Here is a 22,503-nt window from a genome sequence, read left to right as displayed (position 1 = left end):
TCCAGTGCTTTTGTGAGCCAGAAGTTTTTTGATTACTGCTTCAATTTCATCATCTGTTATTGGTCTCTGCAGGCTTTCTGCTTCTTCCTCATTCAGCGTTTGAAGGTTCTATTTTTCTAAAAATTTATCCATTTCATCAAGGTTTTCAAATTTCTTGGCATATGATTGTTCATAGTAATTTCTTACAGTCCTTTGTATTTCTGTGCTATCAGCTGTTATTTCTGTTCTCCTCTTTGGTTTCTGATTTTATTTATTTGGGTCCTCTCCCTTTTTTTCTTGATGAGCCTACTTAAATACTTGTTCATTTTGTTTATTTTTTCAAAGAACCAGCTCCAGGATTTATTGATCTTTCGAGTTGTTCTTTTAGTCTCTATATCATTCAGTTCTGCTCTGATCTTGTTTATTTCCTTCCTTCTACTCATTCAGGGCTTTGTTTGTTGTTGTTTCTCCAGTTCTTGAAGATGTAGGGTTAGGTTGTGTTTTTGAAATATTTCTATCTTTTTGAGGTAGGCCTGTATTGCTATGAACTTCCCTCTCAGGACTGCCTTTGCTGTGTCCCATAGATTTTGGACTGTCGTGTGTTCATTTTCATTTGTTTCCAGAAACTTTTTGATTTTTCCTTTGATCTCATTATTGTCCCATTCATTGTTTAATAACATGCTCTTCAGTCTCCATTAATTTGAATGTTTTTCAGTTTTTTCCTTGAGATTGGTTTCTAGTTTGAAGCCCTTGTGGTCCGAGAAAATGTTTGTTATGATTTCAATTTTCTTGAATGTTTCTTGCTGAGGCTTGTTTTGTGTCTATCATGTGGTCTGTCTTTGACAATGTGCCATGTGCATTTGAAAAGAATGTGTATCTTGCTTCTTTGGGATGAAAGTTTCTATATATGTATCAGTTAAGTCCATTTGATCTAATGCATCATTCAGTTCCAAAATATCCTTGTTGATATTTTGTTTGGGAGATGTATCTGTTGGTGACAATGGGGTGTTAGAATCCCCTACTATCAGTGTGTTGCTGTCTATATCTTTCTCGAAGTCCTCCAAGATTTTCCTTATATATTTGGGTGCTCCTATGTTGGGTGCATATAGGCTTACAATGTTTATATGTTTTTTTAAAATTATTTTAATTTTATTTTTTATTATTTATTTTTAGAGAGCAGAAGTGAGGGAGAAGGTGAGGGAGAGAAAAATCTATGTATGGTTGCCTCTTGAGTGCCCCCTTCTGGGGGCTTGGCTGCAACTCAGGCATGTGCCCTGACTGGGAATTGAACTGCAACCTTTTGGTTTACAGTCTGGTGCTGAATTCACTGAGCCACATCAGCCAGGGCTGAATGTTTATGTCTTCTTGATGAACTCTTCCTTTGAGATTTATGAAGTGTCCTTCTGGGTCTCTTTTTATTGACTTTGTTTTGAAATTTGTTTTGTCTGATGTAAGTATTGCTATCCTGGCTTTTGTTTCCTGTCCATTTGCTTGGAATAGTTTTTTCTATCCTTTTACTTTCAGTCTGTGTACATCTTTTGTTCTGAGGTGTGTCTCTTGTAGGCAGCATATGTGCGGGTCATGTTTTCTTATCCATTCACCTATCCTATGTTTTTTGATTGGAGCATTTAATACATTTACATTTAAGGTTATTATTAATAGGTACCTATGCGTTATTTCCCTTTGTACCTGTGTTCCTCCTTTCTCACTCTTTTTCTTCATCTTCTTAAAGCAGTCCCTTTAGCATATCTTGAAATGCTGGTTTGGTGGAGGTGTATCTTTTAGTCTTCTTTTGTCTGGGAAACTTCTTATTTTGCCTTTCATTTTAATTGAGAACCTTGCTGGATAGAGTAGTCTTGGCTGCAGGCCTTTGCTTTTCATGACTTTGAGTATTTGTTGCCATTCCCTTCTGGCTTGTAGTGTTTCTGTTGAGAAGTTAACTGCTAGCCCTATCTGGGCTCCCTTGTATGTTACTCTACCTGTTTCTCCCTTGCTGCCTTTAAGATTCTCTGTTTGTCTTTGATACTTGCCATTTTAATGATGATGTGTCTTGGAGTGGGCCTCATTGGGTTCCTCTTGAATGGGACCCTCTGTGCCTCCTGGACTTGTGTGACTTTTTCTCTCCTCCAATTAGGGAAGCTTTTCATCGTTATTTTTTCAAACAAGTTCTCTATCCCTTGCTCCTCCTCTTCTCCCTCTAGTATCCCTATTATATGGATATTATTATGTTTCAGGTTGTCCTGCATTTCTCTCAATGCCTCTTCATTTTTTTTGAGTCTTTTTTCATTTTCTTGCTCTTTCTGGGAGCTTTTTTCTACTTTGTCCTCCAGTTCTCTGATTTTGTCCTCTGCTTTATGGAGCCTGCTTTTGATTCCTTCTACTGTGTTCTTGAATTCAGAAATTGCATTCTTCATTTCCTCTTGTCTTTTGTTCATAGTTCCTGTATCCTTTTTCATGCTGATATAGTTTGCACTAAGTTCCTCGTAGTTTCACTGTAGTTTTGGTAATTTTCCCTGAGCTCACTGAGCTCACTGAGCTTCCTTAAAACCATTGTTTTGAACTCATTATCTGATAATTTACTTGCCTCTATATCATTTAATCCTCTTTGAGAGGATTCCTCCTTTCCTTTCAGTTGAGGGGTGTTTCTTTGTCTTCCCATTATTTGTGAGACTCTTCTTTTTTGCTTCTGCTTCTTAAATTGATTTGTGTTGATTTCCTGTCTTTGTGGTATAAACTTCTATGGTAGGAGACTTGTGAGATTCAGTGGTACAGTCTCCTTGATCTCCTGAACTTGCTGTGCTTTGGATACCTTTTATGCCATTTATGTTGGCTCTCTGTAGGTAATTAGGTTTTGATTGTTGGTGGTCATTCTTTGGTGGGCCCTACCCTCCAGCTGATTGACTAGGTGTCACTCTACCCACTTCTTGTGTGTTTTTGTGCAGGTGCTGCCAGAACAAAACCACAATGCGCAGGAAACAAGCCCCCATCTGCAAAAATAATTACCCCACAATCCCACTATCAATGGCAAATGAACCAGTATTAATAAGGCTGTTAAGAGATTAAGACTATTATAAGAAAGGAGAGAAATGACCTATTAGTATAAAATATAATGACTTAATTTGCATAAACTTGATGGACCCGAAATGAACATTAAAAAGCTATGTAGTAAGGAAAATATCACCAATCATGGAGAAGACCATGGTGGATTTTGCCTCAGTGGCTTCTAGTATTTACTGCTGTTTTTTCTTTCTGGATCTGCCTCTGGTGATGTCAGATGTTGACCCCATCTGACCTTAGGCAGTCTGTTTGAGACTTCCTGGAGTCTACTGTTTGTGGCTGTCTCCTACAGTTGTTTATTTAGTCATGCTGCACTCAGCAGTTAGGTTAGGCACCACAGGGTGGGGTAGAATCCCTCCTGAGGATGGGGCTATTGTTTTCTCTCAAGCTGCTGCCAGTCAGGGGAGTGGCCCGCCTGAGCAAGATGGCTGCTGCCAAATGGGAGATGAGTCAGCACTGGATTCTGCTGGCTATTTCCTCAGTTCTCTCCCCAAAGCCTCCGTCCCTAGTGTCTACTCGGGTGTCTCTAGCCCACTCTGCCCCCATCTTTGCCAGAGACCAGGGTAAGTGCCTGCAAATAAAAATTTATGGTTTAGCCCTTTAAATAGCTCTTTGCATCTCCAGCCACCAGTGCCTGGGAGAGAGCAACCCTGCCACTTATCACAGCTGGCTGTTATCTTTGTACTTTTTGGGCTCTGGTGCTATAGTCTGGGAATCCCCACCCATGGTTTAGACCCTGCTCTTCTCAGGGGGATCCAACTGGCCATTTAAATATCCCTCTGGCACTGCTTCCCGTAGGTGCTCAGCCAGCCTTCTCGAGTCTCCACCACACTCCTCACCAGTCAGGTTGTGCTAAATCCGATTCTTCTGTCTGTCCAAGGTTATGAGGCTTCTCTCTCACTGCTTGTTCAGTTTTTTGTTTGGGGTTATTTCTCTACAATTTAGTTGTAATCTCAGGTTGGTTCTGGGAGGTCAGTGTGACCTCCATTCACTTCTTTGCCATCTTGCTCCTCTCTGGAATTATCTTTAGAGAAGAAGTTTTTTGCTTTCCAGTAGTAAAAAAAAAGGAATAATTTTCTTCAGCATTTTCAGAAAACACAATTGATCTTGTTTTTAATTTGCTTTTTGTAGTACTATGGAGAACAAACCCTGGAAACTTTATTATTACTGATGTCTTGCCAAGGAAATTTAGGCATTCAATCTTTTGAGAGCTATATACTTAGGCAAAAATATTATTTATTTATTTATTTTTAAAAAGAGGGGAAAGGAGAGAGAAAGATAAAGATAGGAAGAGAAATATTGATGTGAGAGAGAAATATTCATTGGTTGCATCTCATACACACCCCAACCAGGGACTCAACCTGTAACCCAAGCATGTGCCCTGACCAGAAATTGAGCCTATGACCTTTCGGTTATTGGGACGACATCCAATAAACTGAGCCATATAGGCCAAGGAGGGATATATATATATTTTTTAAACAAATCTTATTCAATGTAAAACAACCATGAGCAATGAATTTGAGTCAAAGGATAATGGGAGGTTGGATGATCTGAAATATCTTGATATTGGTCCCCCTTTACTTGTGCACACAGAGATGATTCCTTTTCAGTCCAGGGACACCTCACCTTCTAAGAAGAGAGAGCACCTGAAGATAAACAGGCTAATTTTTTCATTTATGTCTAGCTCAGATAGGTCAATGCTTAGGAGCCGTTATGCTGTAGCAACTAATTGGATTTGAAGTCTGGAGCTTAGACAAGAGATATAGCCTTTTGAAATTCAGTTTTCTTCTAGACTATTGTATACAATGCATACATTCATCCGTGCCCCATTTCTAGCTCATAAGTTTGTTATGAGAAACAACAAAAAAGGATTGAGATTCTACATTTGGCAGTACTTTTTATACTATAAGCATTATCTAAGTGTAAAATAGGATTAGTTTCATTAAGTCAAAGTTGCCCTGTGAGAGAGCGGTGGCTTGGAATACAGAAGGGGTCACTCTATGGTTCTAAGCCAGCCTATGTTGGAATTGGTCCGTAATTAGCTTCACAACTTTTGTGAAAGGAGTACACTGCTTTGTTCCAGATAGCATGATAATTCTTTACCAGGGGAGAGACTAGAGACTGGGAAAATGCTCTCCCCTCTCCAGAAATACTCTCGCTGCGTTAATTACAATTAGATGGATGTAGATATGTTAAGTCTCCATCTGCCACCACCTGAGCTTTTAAGAAAAAAAACCCCAAAGCATTTATAAACTTCCTTCTCAAAGTCTGAGCTGGATCAATTAGTAGTGCATGTGGCTGTGCCAAAACTGAGAAAAACTGGTTAAGTTGTATTGGCATTCCTTTGTTTAGTTGTTTTGGCTGTCAGTTTCAGATCTGATCAAGAGAAAATGTATGCACTGGAAACGACAGGGGGGTTGGGAGGAGGCTTAAGAAAACTGCTCTCAGGGGCAGGACCCTGGAATTTAATCTTTCTTCTGGTGCATAATCAATTTGCCTTCAAACTCTAAGTATTCTTTTCTGTTTTACCACCAGACTCCAATTTAACAATAATGGTTGTATTCATTGCCTCAGGCTGCCATAACAAAAGAGCACCGACTTGGTGGCTTAAACAACAGCAATTTGTTCTTTCACAGTTCTGGTAGCTAGAATTCTAAAGTGAAATTTTGGCAGGACCACACTTCCTCAGAGCCTCTAGGGGAGGATTTGTTACTGGCCCCTGGTGGCAGCCCTGGCCTTCCTGGGTTTGTGGCTGCCTTTCTCTAATCTCTGCCTTTCACATCACTTCTGGCTTGATGGGTCTGTCACATTTCCCTTTACCTCACTCTTATAAGGACATTTGTTATTAGATATATGGTCCCCTGAGTAATCCAGGATGATCTCCTTGTTTCAAGTGCCTTAACTTAAATTTAGCCGCAAAGACTTTTTTCCCCCAATAAGATCATGTTTACAGGTTCTAGGGATTAGGACACAAACATGTCTTTTTTGGGGGGGTTACCATTTTACAAACTATAATGATTTTATTTATTTTTATTTTTCCCTGTGGAAAAAGTATTTTGTGCCTGCAAGGCAGCAATGTCGGAAAGCCTTTCATTTCAACCTGTGAGTCCCATCCAAGAGAAATGGAGGTTGGAGGGACAGGAAGGCAACTCTATGGGCACCCTCTCTCTAGCAATAACCCTGTCTCTGGTCCCTCTCCAGAATGCAAAGGAAGCCCCACTCAGTGGTTCACAGGATTTGAGGCTAGTCTCTGAGTTTTAGCAGTAAAACAAGATGGGAGAAGCTGGCTGGGAACACTGACTCTCAGACCTGCAGAGGTCTGAGGCACAGCACACAGGTCCAGTACTGTCCTTCCCTTTAAAGAGTGGTCCTCAGTTTATGGGCTAGTATTCTGAGTATCTCTTGAGGCCCAGCAGCAGAAACAGACCTTCAGCCAGCAACATGAACCCTGGAGCACCCATGGCCACCACGATGATTCCTAGGACTAGTTGGGACAAGATAGATATCCACTGGAGGGGTACCCACACCCAGGAACATCGACCTAGAGCAAGCAAAGAAAGAGAAGTAAGCAGATTTAAGAGGGAAGGCTGAGAGGCCCAGCCTTCTTCCACTTCAACCTCCTGAACCCTTGGCCCAGAACCTAACTCTTACCAGCTGAGATAGTGTTGGCCCCAGTAGCCAGGGCTTGTAAAAGCCCCAAAGATCAGACTGAAGTCACAGAAGTTGTTCTGAGACCCAAAGAAGGCTTGGACAATAGGTGATTGGGGGAGAAGGTATGCCGAAGTGGGATAAACAAGGGAATCTTGGCAGGAAGGGCTGATTCTTTGCTCCCCTGCTTCTGGGAGAAAGCCACTGGTTGCCACGGCACAAAGCCTGATGGGAGGGAGCCCCATAGTAGCTGGTCCAACTGGGGAGAAGAGCAGACAAGGCAGAGTAAGGAGGAACAACCTGTGCCTGGCCCTTCTGTACCCCACTCTTTTTTCAGGCTCCATCTGTCACTAGTTGTCCTGAGTACTAGGCCTTGTTCTAGAACTCAAAGGCTATTGCACCAGGACCTCAACCTTTCCTCTGTAGAGAGGGGAGTTGGACTGGATGAACACTAGGTGCTTTTCTAGCCCTATTTCTCTGCAAGCCTGCACTCACTCCCTCCTCTGGGTCCCTAGGCCCTTGCACCTGCCAGAGCACTGAGTCACATTGCACTGTGTGCTTTCTGTCTTCCCTTCTGAGGGCAGAGACTGGGTCAAATTCATTAGCATAGTGCCCAGCACTTAAAAGAGCTGAATAAATTGTTGCTAAATGGTAAGTGGTTGAATGATCGTCTGAGGTGCTAATTGGGGTTCCATCTACACTCCCCCCACCCATCTCTCTGCTGGAAGCCTGACCTGGTAGACGGTGGTTGTATATTCATCATAGATGGAGTGCTGCTCCCTCACTGAGGGACAGTCAGGGCACTGGCCCAAGGTGGCTACCTCCAGTCCAAAAAGGGAACAGTTTCTTCAGGGAGAGGCCTCAATCAGGGCCACCTCTAGCTGGTGTCCATTGTGTGCAGGAGGCGAGTGGGTTAGGCTGGTCAGTCAGATCTGGAGAAGGCCTGCTCCTAGGATAGATGAGGCATGGGGAGCATGGGAAGCAGATGGATGCCTGTGCTTGAAGGCCACCCCCATCATTAACTCCCACCTTCGTAAATCAGCCTTTTGAGTTCTTCTATTACCACACCCTTACCCTAAAGGCCAGGCTACCATTGGCAAAATCCCCAGTGGGGTTGTGCTTGTGGTGGCCTCGAAATGTGGAGCTCAAGGTGGCAGGATCCAATGAGTCAGTGATGTTGTTCCAGGAGAACTTGGCCAAGGAGTATGGGGGATATAGTTTTCCTGGAGGTTTTGCTGCAACATGAGACAAGTTGGTACTGTCAAACGCAAACAGCTGGCAGGTGGAGTGAGGTGGGAAGGGGCTTGCCTGAGTCCAGCTCTCTCCTGTATAATGCCCTGCTCTCCATCACTCACTGGAACCCATGCCCAGACTCTCACACCTGACTCTACTTCACACACCCAGTCTTCAGTTCCTCCAATTTGATGAAGCTTATCCTCTTCCCTTTGGTTCTCCCCCAACCTCCTCGCCCTGGTAAAGACAAGGGCAGAGGCAAACGATGTTGTCCTTGGGGAGCATCATCAGGCTCAGGGGAGAGCAGTTGACACTCAGGATGCTATGGGGAGTATTGGTGGCCACCGGCAGCACTGCTGGATGTCTGAGGCTGCTCCACACATAGTGCAGTGTGGAATTGGTGCCCACTGCCTGGATACGAAGCAGGTTCCGGAAGGAGGGTCCCACATTGCTAGGGATGACTACCTGAGACACCTGGGACAAGGAGTAATGGAAGGTCAGGAAAAGAGGATTAGGGAGAGACACAGGGCAAAGGAGAAACTTGGGGAGTAGAGGCAGGGAACCTTGGAAATTCTGGGGACAGGGTGGGGCCTAGACAAGAGAAATTTGTGTGGGAGCTAAGGTAGTCTTGGTGCAAAGGCAGAGACGGGTGAAGGAGAAGGGGGAAGAGCCAGGTTTGCCTAGACCCAGGTTAAGAGATCAGGACATAGAGCTGAGAGAAGGAAAAAGCTAACATTGCCTGGATGTGGGTCACTCAGGGCTGAGTCAGGGTCCAGACTTCCCCAGAAAACAAGAAGCCCTAATACCCCCCTCCAAAATGAAGAACTCTTCCCTATGCAGCTCTCCAAAACTACCAACACTCCCTGCCCTGCCTCCCTCCCCCACCCCCACCCCGCCCATTGTCCTAGATTCCAAACATGCTCTAAGAATAGCATTTCCTGAAACCTCTACTGGTCAAGCCCCTCACCTGGCGGGGGATCCCCCAGCAGGCCAAACAGAGCTGCAGACAGAAGATTCAGGAGGAGAATGGGGCTGGGGTCACAAGCAACCCCAGCTCCAGTGGGGTTGCTCACGGCAATATATGCAGCCCCAGCTTCAGGGAGCAGAAGACACCAGAGTCCTAAACTATAATGATTTTAAGAGTCTTTAATATGTGGTATAAACTAATGCCATCTTCTGGCAAACAATATGACCATTTTAATTTGTTTAAAAATATTTACTGAGTGCCTACTATGTACCAGGAATATTTTTAAGGCCTTTAATCAATAATATGCAAGTGCCTTGACCTGGAAATTTCATTGCTTGGTATTTCCCAGTAGATAGGTTTACAAAAAAAAAAAAAATCTGTGAGTTTTTTTAGATGGCTGCTCATGGTAGCACTGTATTAAGAGAAAAATAACTGGAATAAAATTAAAGTGTCCATTTAATAAGGAGTCAGTTGCAAAATCACATCATGTCCATATCATACTACAATATTTTAAAAATTAGGCATATATTAATATGAAAGATATATTAAGTGATCAATGATGGTAAACTGCATAATTTTTATTAATGTAAATAAATTTATAAAAGCATCTGTGTAGATCTATATGTTGGTATATGCATAAACTTGGGGGCCAGTGAGGAGTTGCAGGGAATTGTTAATAATGATTACCTTTTATGGAAAGTTTGAGGATTTATGAAAATGTAGAGAATGAAGGGAAATTTTTACTTTTCACAGTTTATAAACCACTGAATTTTCTAACCTTATATATATGTTATTTTTATTTTTTAATAATGTAAGTAGGTATTATCTGGTGGTGAGAATTTAGGAGATTTATTTCTTTTTAAATACTTTATTCTAGAATTTTGTAAGAGGTCTGAGGCTTTTCTTTCAAACCAATTTGAACTAAGTTAGATCTGTCTACTGCTTTGGGTATTTTCTTTCTTGATTTGTATAATTATTGTTCATTTTTCCTTCTGTCTCTTTTTCTCCTTTGAAATTGATTGTTCTCATGTTAGGTCTATAGGATTTAGTAGCTAAATCTCTTTTCCTCTTCCAATTCCTAACCCATTGAATTATTGCTCTGCTGTTAGAGATTTCTTTCACATGATATTCTGGGTCACTAATTGGGTCTCACCAGCAACTGCCCTCAATTTCATTTCATCTACTGATTTTTTAACTTTTAAGATCCTATTTTTAGTTCTAGGAAGATGTGTGAGTATGTGTGTGTGAGCGTGTGTATGTATAGAATGTATGCACACATGTACATTATACACGAATGTAAGTCATCTTATAATCTATTTTTGTTGAAGTTGTCCATTTCAGTAAAGGTCTATTCTGAATATTTTATATTTTCTTCTCCAGGGTTCCATGGCTCCCTTAGGCTCTTGGACCCCTTGAGCTTCATGTCATTATTTTCTGTCAGGTTTGGGCCGGGGTCGAATAGCTATGAACCTTTCTGAGGCCATAAAGGAGTAACAGTTGTTTCTCTCCATGTGGTCTGATGAGACAGCAGAGGAGGTCATTGGCTCTTTCATGGTGACAAAGCTTTGTTTGCCCTCTTAGTTCCAGGGACAGAGGAGCCTTACCCAGCCTTTTCAGTGCTTCTGCACATCTTTGTGGGCCAGGGAGACATGGCATCTCCTTATTGGCTAACATCTTTTCTCTCTGGCTTTGGGGAGGGGTCAGGGAGCTTGAACTGTAGGAGTGAGATCTTAGATCTGTGCAATAGGACTCTCCTGTGCTGGTCTTACACTTCTATTCTGGTTCAAAGAGGAGGAAATCTTGGCTGACTTTCAATCACTTTCCCCTTGCCTGATATATATACCACCTGGATGCCCAAACCAACCTACAGATACATGGATGTAGCCTAGATGAGCAGAATGGCCCAGCCAATGCAGCCTAGTTCAGCCAACCGTTAGCTGACCCTAAATGTGTGGGCTCCAACAACAAATACTTGTTCAAAGCCTCTGGTTTGCCATACAGTGACAGCTAGCTGATACCAGAAAGAAGGTGAGGTGCTATCCTCTTATATGTTTCTCCATATTTAAAAACCCCCACACAAAATTTTTTATTTAAAAAATTGAGACAATTTTTCTTTAAATTCAAGAAATTATTGACAAGGTAGAAAAGAGAGAGCTGATATAAATTTCATTAAGATGAATTTGTGGAACCTCAAAGTTAAAAGAATTACTGGACTGTATTTTCCTTGAAGACAGAAGCCATGAGCTACCCAAAATTCCCTTCCATAGTGCCTGGCCCAAGAGAGGGGCCAAAAATATTTATTTAATAAATTACTTTCAAATATTCCTAGTCAAATCCTTATACATAGATCAATTGTAAAGAATTTCCCCATATGTTTCCAGTGTTGATTCTGGGTGTGGTTAAATATCCCATACTGGGGAACTCACTGTTTACCAGGCAACTCTCTCCATTGTGGAATGACTGTAATTACAGAATTATTTTATCAAAACAAAAAGGAAATCTAGTTGACAGTGTGAAATTTGAGTTAAATGATTCAAAAACACAATTTTTCCTCACTAAGGATGAGGAAAGGCTGATGAAGGAGTCGCCATGGACCAGAACATCTGCACAATTGCTTCCATTCAGTATTGTTACCTTGTATTGTATTTCATCCACCTCCAAGTTATGCTCCTTCATTTATAATAAATGGGTTATCTCTGTTATAAAAAGCAAAATAATCCCTTTGGAATAAAAACTACCTAAGAATGTAATTAACAGCATCTCATTTTGTTAGCTCATCATCTAAAGTCTCTGAGGGTGGCTGTAAGTAGGAAAAGTTGGCAGTTTTATTGTATTCTAGTTGTATTACAAACATCACTTACTAGCATAGCTGTAGGGCCAGTCTAGACAGTTCATTGGATCTAAAACAAATTTAATTTGTGTTTGTTGTTGTGAACAGTAATATTAGATTTAAACAATTCCTTATTTAACATTATGCAGTATCTTGACAGCAACTTAGCTTATTGCAGGTAAGGCTCCAGAACAAAGACTACCTGTTGAGTTCTCTATCTCTCTCACCCTTTTAATTCAGTGGTCCCCAACTTTTTGTTATCAAGGACTGGTTTTGTGGAAGACAATTTTTCCATGGTCCAGCATAGAGGTATGTTTTTGGGATGATTCAAGCGCATTACATTCAAGCTCATCTTCTGCTGTGTAGCCCGGGCTGCTAACAGGCCTGGGCTATTACTGGTCCACAGCCTGGAAGTTGGAGACCCCTGCTTTAATTTTAAGAGATCAATATGGAAGTCTGTATTCAATTTTTATGAAATGATTAGCAAAATATATAATGCATGATAAGTTATCATTAAGTTTGAGAGAAGTTATCAATTACATTGATTATTATATGCAACTACTATTACTACTGCTGGTAGTAGTATTATTACTAGCCAGTAGTACTATTACTCTTATCCAGCTCCTCACACAATATGCTGAATCCTCAACTCTTTCTCACTTGCACATTCATTCCCTCCTTCCAATAGACAAACAGGAAAATACTCAATGTCACAAATCATCAGAGAAATGCAAATTAAAACCACAATGAGATAATCACCTCATACCTGTCAGAATGGCCATGATCTATAAATCTACAAACAACAAGTGTTGCTGAGGATGTGGAGAAAAGGGAACCCTGTTGCACTGTTGGTGGGAATGCAGACTGGTGCAGCCACTGTGGAAAGCAGTGTAGAGTTACCTGAAAAATTAAAAATGGAACTGCCTTGTGACCCAGCAATTTTACTTCTGGGTACACATCTGAAGAAACCCAAATCACTAATTTGAAAGAATATATGCAGCCCCACACTCATTGCAGCATTATTTACAATAACCATGCTATAGAAACAACACGAGTGCCCAGCAATACACAAGTGGATACATATGTGGTGGTAGATATACGCAATGTAATATTACTTGGCCATAAAAAAAAGAACAAAATCTTGCCATTTGCAACAGCATGGATGGACCTAGAGGATATTATGCTAAGTGAAATAAGTCAGAGAATGACAAATACCATAGGCTTTCACTTATATGTGGAATCTAAAGAACAATATAAACAAACAACAAAACAGAAACTGACTGATGGTTGCCAGAGGGGAAGGGGGCTTGGGAGACTGGGAGAAAAAGGTGAAGAAGTTAAGAAGTACAGATTGATAGTTACAAAATAGTCATGGGATGTGGAGAACAGCATAGGGAATACAGTCAATAGTATTGTAATAACTACATACGATGCCAGGTGGGTACTGGAACTATTGGGGGAGCCCTGTGTAAAGTATATAATTGCCTAACCATTAATTTAAAATATATTGAATGTAAACTGTAATACAAATTAGAAATATTGTTTTTAAATAGAAGAAAAAAGAAAGGAAGAGAGAAAAAGAAAGAATAAAAGAAAGAAAGAGAAAGAAAGAAAAAGAGGATCAACAACAACAACAAAAAAATCCTTAGAAGCCTGAGGATCTTTGACTGGAAGCCACTGCTCCAGGTGAACAAATGAATGAACACACAAACAAGTGGAAGAGAAAGGGATGGAAGAAAAACACATCTAATAATTTTAAATCAATGTATAAAACATTATTTTATTAATAAAAAGTAGCATAACTTTTTATGCTACTTAAACCCTCTTATTACCAGACTTCCAAGGTCAAAGCTCATGGAGGCTCAGTGGAGAGTGTAAGGTGGAATTCCAAAGGTCTGTTATTGTAGGACTGGGCTTTCCTAGCTGGGGCTATAGAGACTAAAGAAGCCCATGTGCTGATGGTGCACACATAATTAATTGGGTAAAGGCCAACTTCATGAGGCAAGAAGTGCAAGCCTTATGAGTTTAAGAGTGAAATCATCCATTGCTTTTGGGTCACTCTTCTCTGTCATGTTCCAACATCAAGCTTCATGCTTGACACATAATGGGTACTTAGTAAGTCAATGTGGAATAAACAAAGGAGGGGATGAGAACTTTCTTATCAGAAACCAAAGGAATGTTTCCATATTCAATCCAGCGCAATAGATAGTTGACTGGATGGTAAGCAGGCTTCATTCCTCATTTGACTTACATGCTTTTTGGTTTTCTTCCACATCCAGTTTAGCTTTTAGGTATTATCATGGTATTTCAGTCACAGGACTTACCCATTGGTCCCTACATTGCCGAACACCTGGCACAGATGCCGTCACAAACAGGGCTTGTGGCAGACATAGTTAATAGATTGCAGCATGCCTTTTGCTGAGTGTGGATGTACACTGGGGTGGCCATGGAGATGTGCCACCCAGATTCCTGTTCAAGGAGGGATTTGCTGTCCAGCTGCAGGCAGGTGGTCAGCAGACACTCCAGCTGTCAGCATTTTGGAGGTCAGCCTCAGCTGCACAGTGCCACCTACCCAGAAATCATGTTCTTCCTAGGGGAGTGTTCACCTAGAAACTGAGCCTGCTGTGTTGTTAAGGGAGAGGAGCTCATAAGGACCCCTAGATTCCAGCCCACTGTCAGACAACTCTGATGAGAATACCAGTTCCAGAGCGTCCCCCCACCCCCACCTTGTTATAGAACCAAAAGAGTTTGTCCACCTGGCTCTGGCAGAGCCAAACACTTTATAAACACTGAGAACTGCGGTGAAGGAAGACTAGCTATTTTATTATGAGAGGGAAGGTAATGTTCAAAAGCCCAAACTCCCCAAGGAGTATAACATGTAAGATAAAAGTTATATAGGGCAAAATCACAAGACACCATGGGTTAGGGGTTTCAGGTTGCGCTGGGAGCTCACTGGTCAGAGGTGAGGTCTGGAGGACAGTTCGAGGTCTACTATGGCATCCCTCTGCCTGGTTTCATGAGAAAGTAGCCAGGGGGCTGTTCCACCTTAGGGTTCAGGAGCTGAAACTCAACCTGGGTCAGGATGTTATCTTTAGCTTAACAGAAACCCATATCTTGTGGCCATTAGACATTAGTCAAGACATGGGCATTGTTTTTGGCTGCCCCAGGAAGTTGATGACTAGTAAGGAAAAGGGTTAAGGGAAGGTGAATAGCATGCTTGGGCTACATGTTAAATTGAAATCATACGTTAAATTAGAACCCTCAGTTTCACCCTCACCCCCGGCTAGGTGGGCTGAGACTTTGTTAGACCTTGTGCTTTGTCTTCTCCCTGTGCCCAATCCTACTTCTTCTCCCTTCTTTTCAGAGGTACCAATCTCTAATAAACACCATATACTACAAACCTTGTCTCAGGTTCTGCTTCTGGAGAACCCACCTGGCACTGACATGGAATTCAGCCCATCTTCCTCTCCTGTCCTCCTTAAGGCCAATGCTCACTGATAAATGTGTAATGAAGATACTCAGGATATTCAAATAATTCCTAAAAATAGATAAGCCCAGCACCCCCTGTCCTGGAGGCCAAAGAGAATATAACCAGGCACAAGGAATCTGGCTCATTTCAGCAAAAACACATGCCTTCCTTCAAAGCATCCAAATATTTTCCTTCATTGTCTAAGACAGTGTTTCTCAACATTGGCACTATTGATATTAGGTACTGGATAATTCTTTTTTGTGGGGACTACACATTTCTTTCTATTCTATTCTATTCTATTCTATTCTATTCTATTCTATTCTATTCTATTCTATTCTATTCTATTCTATTCTATTCTATTCCCTTCCCTTCTTCTATTTTAGAAAAAGTTCTGAACTTATCTTGCTTTCTATCATGTTTGTAGTGAAATAATAGAATGAGCACCCACTCCAAAGCTTTATTACCAGTGGTGTTGTTGCATGTTTGAAACAGGAATGTAGCTTCTTTAAAATAGGAATGTAGCATGGAGTCTGATTTACCCTTGAACGTTTTCTGATAAAGAACAGGGTGGTATGATCTTAATGTATACGAAACAAACTTCATTCTTGTGAGCCATTTAAATGTGTACAATGGACACACTGGCACTTAGAGTTTCTGTTTTGATTCTTTTTTAATAATCTACTCTTTGAAAAAAAAAACAAAAAACTGTAGACCTACCAACAGTAGTGTGACCACCAACAGTAGAGTAAATAAAAAATCTTTCATAATTTTACTACCTAATAATGACTCTAATTAATATTTTGAAATATAATTTTCTGGATCTCTTTCTTATATGTGAAATGTAAACTTTATAATGAAGATAGCATTATATTGTGATACCAATGTATAAGTAACTCTCTTTGTTTTACGTATAAATATAGGCCAAACCTATATTTCTTGTATTTTCACTTTCTCTCTCGCTCTCTTTTTGAGGTTACTGTCCCTTCATTTACAATGAAACATTCTGAGAAAGTGAGTTTTTTTTAGGCCTAGCCTAACTCTGGTTTTACAGAAGGATTAAATATAGGCTAGGAATGGGAGAATGCTGACCACATTCCCTGCCCTGATCTCACCCACGATTGCAGTCCCCACTTGCCTTCCACCCTGGGCTTGGGGAGGGAGTGCTCACTGACTTAGTTCACAGCTTCACCCAGAGAAATTGAAGGCAAGTCCTGAAGGAAATCTCCACTAATGGTACAATAACTGAGCAAAAAGTTTCAAAACAACATCTGCAACATTAGTGTGTAGCACCTAATGCTGCTTACATATAATACTTAAAATCTGTAGGATTTTTTTTAATACAACCTTTTATTTTTTTTAAATTTTATTTTAATTTATTTTTTCAAATACATTTGTCTCTACCTCCTCCCCCACCACTTTCCCTTCCCCCATCCCTCCTTCCCTCCCTCAGCTCTTCCCCTTTAGTTTTGTCCATGAGTCCTTGCTATATGTTCCTTGACTTTCCCCTTCCCTTCCTTTTCCCTGCCCTTCTCCCTCCTTCCCTCTTGTCTCTATTGGTTTCTTTTCCTTTCAGTGTTGCTGGTCTTATTTTCCTTGCATCTTTGTACTGTTGGTTGGGTTCCACTTATAGGTGAGATCATATGGTATTTGTCTTTCGCCCCCTGGCTTATTTCGCTTAGCATAACGCTCTCCAGTTCCATCCATGCTGTCGCGGAGTTTAGTAGTTCTTTTTTTCTTTCTGCTGCGTAGTATTCCATTGTGTATATGTACCATTACTTTTTGATGCACTAATCTACTGATGGGCATTTAGGTTGCTTCCAACACTTGGCTATTGTAAATTGTGCTGCTATGAACATTGGGGTGCATAGGTTCTTTTGTATTGGTGTTCTGGTGTTCTTATGGTATAGTCCCAGCAGGGGAATCACTGGATCAAAAGGCGGTTCCATTTTCAGCTTTTTGAGGAAATTCCACACTGCTTTCCACAGTGGCTGCACCAGTCTGCATTCCCACCAGTCTGCATTCCCACCAACAGTGTACTAGTGTTCCCTTTTCTCCATAGCCTCGCCAGCACCTGTTGTTTGTTGATCTGTTTATGATGGCCATTCTGACCGAAGTGAGGTGGTACCTCATGGTGGTTTTGATCTGCATTTCTCTGATGGCTAGTGATGCTGAGCATCCTTTCAAATGGCTCTGGGCCCTCTGTATCTCTTCCTTGGAAAAGCGTCTGCCCAGGTCCTTTGCCCATTTTTTGATTGGATCGTCTGTCTTCTTGGAGTGGAGTCAAGTGAGTTCTTTATATATCTTGGAGATCAAACCTCTATCTGATATATCATTAGCGAATATATTTTCCCATACGGTTGGCTCCCTTTTCATTTTGCTGATGTTTTCGTTAGCTGTGCAGAAGCTTCTTATTTTGATGAGGTCCCACTTGTTTATTCTTTCCTTTATGTCCCTTGCTTTAGGAGACATATCAGTGAAAAAATTGCTGCGTGGGATATCTGAGAGTTTCCTGCCAATGTTCTCCTCTAGGACTTTGATGGTGTTGCAACTTATATTTAAGTCTTTTATCCATCTTGAGTTTATTTTTGTGTATGGTGTCAGCTAATGATCCAATTTCAATTTTTTGCATGTAACCGTCCAGCTCTCCCAACACCATTTGTTGAAGAGGCTATTATTTCTCCATTTTATGCTTCTGCCCCCTTTGTCAAATATTAGATGCCCATAGAGACCTGGGCTTATTTCTGGGCTTTCTATTCTGTTCCACTGGTCTATGGGTCTGTTCTTGTGCCAGTCCCAGATTGTTTTGAGTATGGTGGCTTTGTCGTAGAGTTTGATGTCCGGTATTGTGATCCCTCCTACTTTGTGTTTCTTTCTCAAAATTGCTGCGGCTATTCGGGGTCGTTTATGGTTCCATATAAATTTTTGAAATGTCTGTTCTATTTCTGTGAAATACGTCATTGGTATCTTAATAGGGATTGCGTTGAATCTATAAATTGCTTTGGGTAGTATGGACATTTTGATGATATTAATTCTTCCAATCCATGAGCACGGTATATGCTTCCATTTATTTGTGTCTTCCTTAATTTGTTTTTTCAATGTTGTATAGTTTCCTGAGTACAGGTCTTTTACGTCTTTGGTTAAATTGCTGCCTAGGTACTTTATTTTTCTTCTTGCTATATCGAATGGTATTTTTTTCTCTGATTTCTTCTTCTTCTATTGCATTGCTGGTGTACAAAAATGCCTTTGATTTCTGAATGTTGACTTTGTATCCTGCTGTTTTGCCAAATTCACCTATAAGGTTGAGGAGTTTTTTGGTAGAGTCTACAGGGTTCTCTATGTATACTATCATGTCATCTGCAAACAATGATAGCTTTACTTCCTCCTTTCCTATTTGGATGCCTTTTATCTCTTTCTCTTGTCTGACTGCTGTGGCTAGGACTTCCAATACGATGTTGAAAAGAAGCGGTGAGAGCGGACATCCTTGTCGTGTTCCCGATCTTAGTGGGAAAGCTTTCAGTTTTTTCCCTGTTGAGTATTTATTGGCTGTAGGTTTTTCATATATGGCCTTTATTATGTTGAGGATTGCCCCATGTATTCCCATTTTGCTGAGTGTTTTGATTTTAAATGGGTGCTGTACCTTATCCAATGCTTTTTCTGCATCTATCGAGATGATCATGTGGTTTTTGTCTTTTCTTCTCTATTTATGTGATGGATCACGTTTACTGATTTGCGTATATTGAACCATCCCTGCATCCCTGGGATGAATCCCACTTGATTGTGGTGGATAATCTTTTGAATGTATTGCTGGATGCGGTTTGCCAATATTTTGTTGAGGATTTTAGCATCTATGTTCATCGGAGAAATTGTCTTGTAGTTTTCTTTCTTTGTAGGGTCTTTATCGAGTTTTGGGATCAGGGTGATGCTGGCCTCATAGAAAGATTCTGAGAGTCTTCCCTCCTCTTGGATTTTTTGGAATAGTCTGATAAGGACAGGGGTTAGCTCCTCCTTAAATGTTTTGTAAAAATTCTCCTGTGAAACCATCCGGCCCTGGGCTTTTGTGTGCTGGGAGTTTCTTGATTATGCTTCAATTTCCCCAGCTGGTATTGGTCTGTTCAAGCTTCCTGTTTCTTCCTCCTTCAGTGTTGGAAGATTATACTTTTCTAAAAATTTGTCCATTTCATCAAGGTTCTCAAATTTCTTGGCATATAATTGTTCATATTAGTTTCTGACGTTCATATGTATTTCTGTGGTATCAGTTGTTATTTCTCCTCTTTCATTTCTGATATTATTAATTTGGGTTCTCTCACTTTTTTTCTTGATGAGTCTGCTTAAGGCCTTGTCAATTTTATTTATCTTTTCAAAGAACCAGCTTCTGGATTGGTTGATCCTCTGAATTGTTCTTTTCGTCTCTGTGTCATTCAGTTCTGCTCTAATCTTGACTATTTCCTTCCTTCTACTTGCTCTGGGATTTATTTGTTGTTGTTTCTCCAGTTCTTAAAGTTGTAGTGTTAGGTCTTTTATTTGAAATGTGTCTATCTTTTTTAGGTAAGGCTGTATTGCTATGAACTTCCCTTCAGGACCGCCTTTGCTGTGTCCCGTAGGTTTTGGACTGTTGTCTGTTCATTTTCATTTGTTTCCAGAAATTTTCTGATTTCTTCTCTTATCTCATTATTGACCCATTCATTGTTCAATAGTCTACTGTTCAGTCTACATGAGTTTGCAAGTTTTTGAAATTTCTCTTTGAGGTTGATTTCCAGTTTCAAGGCCTTGTGGTCTGAGAAAAAGTTTGGTATTATTTCAATTTTCCTGAATTTGCTGAGGTTTGCTTCATGTCCTGTCATGTGGTCTATCTTTGAAAAACTGCCATGAGCATTTGAAAAGAATGTGTATTTGTCTTCTTTGGGATGTAAGGTTCTATATATGTCACTTAAGTCTCTTTGATTCAGTGTGTCGTTCAGAGCTGCAATATGTTTATTAATGTTTTGTTTGGAAGATCTGTCCATTTTTGACAGTGGGGTGTTGAAAGCCCCTACTATCAGTGTGTTGTTGTCTATATCTTTTTTGAAGTCATCCAACCATTTCCTTATAAACTTGGGGGCTCCTATATTGGGCGCACATAAGTTTACAATGTTGATGTCTTCTTGATAGATTCTTTCTTTTAGTATTATAAAGTGCCCCTCTGGGTCTCTCTTTATGGCCTTTGTTTTGAAATCTACTTTGTCTGATACAAGTATGGCAACCCCAGCCTTTTTCTCATGCTCATTTGCTTGGACTATTTTTTTCCATCCCTTTACTTTCAATCTGTGTAGGTCTCTTGCTCTGAGGTGGGTCTCTTGCAGGCAGCATATGTGTGGGTCATGTTTTCTTATCCATTCAGCTACCTTGTGTCTTTTGATTGGGGCATTGAGTCCATTCACATTGAGAGATATTACTGATAGAAACTTACTCATCTTTTCTCTTTGTACCTGTGTTCCTCTCTCTCTCATTCTTTTCCTTCATCTGCTTAAACCAATCCCCTTAGCATATCTTGGAGTGCTGGTTTGGTAGAGATGTATTCTTTTAGTCTTCTCTTGTCTGGGAAACTCCGTATTTCCCCTTCTATTTTAATGGAGAGCCTAGCTGGGTAGATCAGCCTTGGCTGTAGGCCCTTGCTTTTCATGGCTTGGAATATTTGTTTCCATTCCCTTCTGGCTTGTAGTGTTTCTGTTGAGAAGTCAGCTCCTAGGCATATCGGGGCCCCCTTGTATGTTACTTTCTCCTTCTCCCTTGCTGCCTTGAGGATTCTCTCTTTGTCTTTGACATTTGCCATTTTAATGATGATGTGTCTTGGAGTGGATCTCTTTGAGTCCCTCTTGAGTGGGGTCCTCTGTGCCTCCTGGATCCATGAGAGCCTTTCTCTCCTCAAATTGGGGAAATTTTCCATCATTACTTTTTCGAGAAGGTTCTCTATCCCTTGCTCCTCTTCTTCTCCTTCTGGTATCCCTATTATGTGGATGTTATTGCGTTTCAGGTTGTCCTGCATTTCCCTAAATGCCTCTTCATTCTTTTTGAGTCGGTTTCCATTTCTTGTTCTTTCTCGGAGCTTCTTTCTACCTTATCCTCCAGCTCACTGATTCGATCTTTGGCTTCATCCAGCCTGCTTTGGATTCCTTCTACTGTGTTCTTCAATTCAGAAATGGTATTCTTCCTATCCTCTTGTGTCTTTTTGATAGTTTCTATGTCCTTTTCCAGGCTGATATAGTTTGCTGTAAGATCCTGATAGTTTCTCTGCAGTTTCTCATAGTTATTTTTGAGCTGGCTGAGCTCATTGAGCTTCCTTAGAACCATTGTTTTGAATTCAGTATCTGATAGTTCCTTTGCCTGTATTTCATTTAGCTCTCTGTGTGGGGAGTTCCCTTTTCCACTCATTTTGGGGGAACTTCTTTTTCTTCCCATTTTTTGAGAGTCTGTTAAGTATTTTTGTCCTTTACTTTTCTTTCTAGGCCTGCCTCTGATGATGTCAGTTGTTGACCCTATAGGGCCTTGGGTTGTTTGTTTGAGCCTTCCAGGAGTCTAATGTCTGTGTCTGACTCCTGCTTGGAGCAGCTCTGTGACCCCTTCAGTCAGGGCTAGGCTATTTTTTGGGATCTCTCTGCACTCTCATGCAGGCTCCTTGAGCATGCTCCCAGCGCTGCAGGATCCCCTGCCTGTCTGGGCTCACATGTGCTTGCCCCAGACCAGGGGGCTTACTCAGGACCTTGCGTACTCATCTGGCCCCCTGGCTGGCGAGCTCCGCGGCACTGGTCAGTTTAGGGTCTTCTATTGTGTATTTTCCCCGCTTTTGGCTCTTTGGGTGCGTTGCTTGCCCTCGCCAAATGGGGACTACGGAAATGGGAGGTAGTCAGCTCCAGGACTCTCCGGTTAATCCTGTCTCTGGTCTCTCCTCCATGGACTCTGGGCAGCTCTACTAATTTTGTGGGCCCCTCTGCAATTGTGGGCTGGCGGGTCAATTTACGCCTGCCTTTGCCGCTCTGTGCACTCCCTCACAGGCCGTATGGGTGCCAATGTGTGGAAGGCCTTGCCGGCTGGTGCAAGTATTCACCAGACCGCACGGGTTACACACACGCTCACCAACCCTCGCTGGTCACTCGGCGCAAGTGTCCCTTCTTCCCTTTTATTACTGTCAGTTTCTTTTTTTCTTTCAATGTTTCTGGTTACATTTTCCTTGCTTGTTTGTTTTGTTGATTAGGTTCCACTTGTAGATGAGATCATATGATATTTGTCTTTCACCCCCTGCCTTATTTTGCTTAGTGTAATGCTCTCCAGTTCTATCCATGCTGT

At 41.2% G+C, this 22,503-nt stretch overlaps 1 pseudogene; it reads right to left on the bottom strand.

Moving 5' to 3' along the window:
• Window positions 1-6,419: 6,419 nt before the first annotated feature.
• Window positions 6,420-12,009, bottom strand: LOC129088141 (glycosylated lysosomal membrane protein-like; annotated as a pseudogene).
• Window positions 12,010-22,503: the final 10,494 nt, after the last annotated feature.

Source organism: Pteronotus mesoamericanus, unplaced genomic scaffold, assembly GCF_021234165.1.
Source record: "Pteronotus mesoamericanus isolate MK-2021 breed Mesoamerican mustached bat unplaced genomic scaffold, CSHL_Meso_final scaffold_54, whole genome shotgun sequence".
Lineage (NCBI taxonomy): Eukaryota > Metazoa > Chordata > Mammalia > Chiroptera > Mormoopidae > Pteronotus > Pteronotus mesoamericanus.
This window is presented reverse-complemented; position numbering and strand designations above follow the sequence as displayed.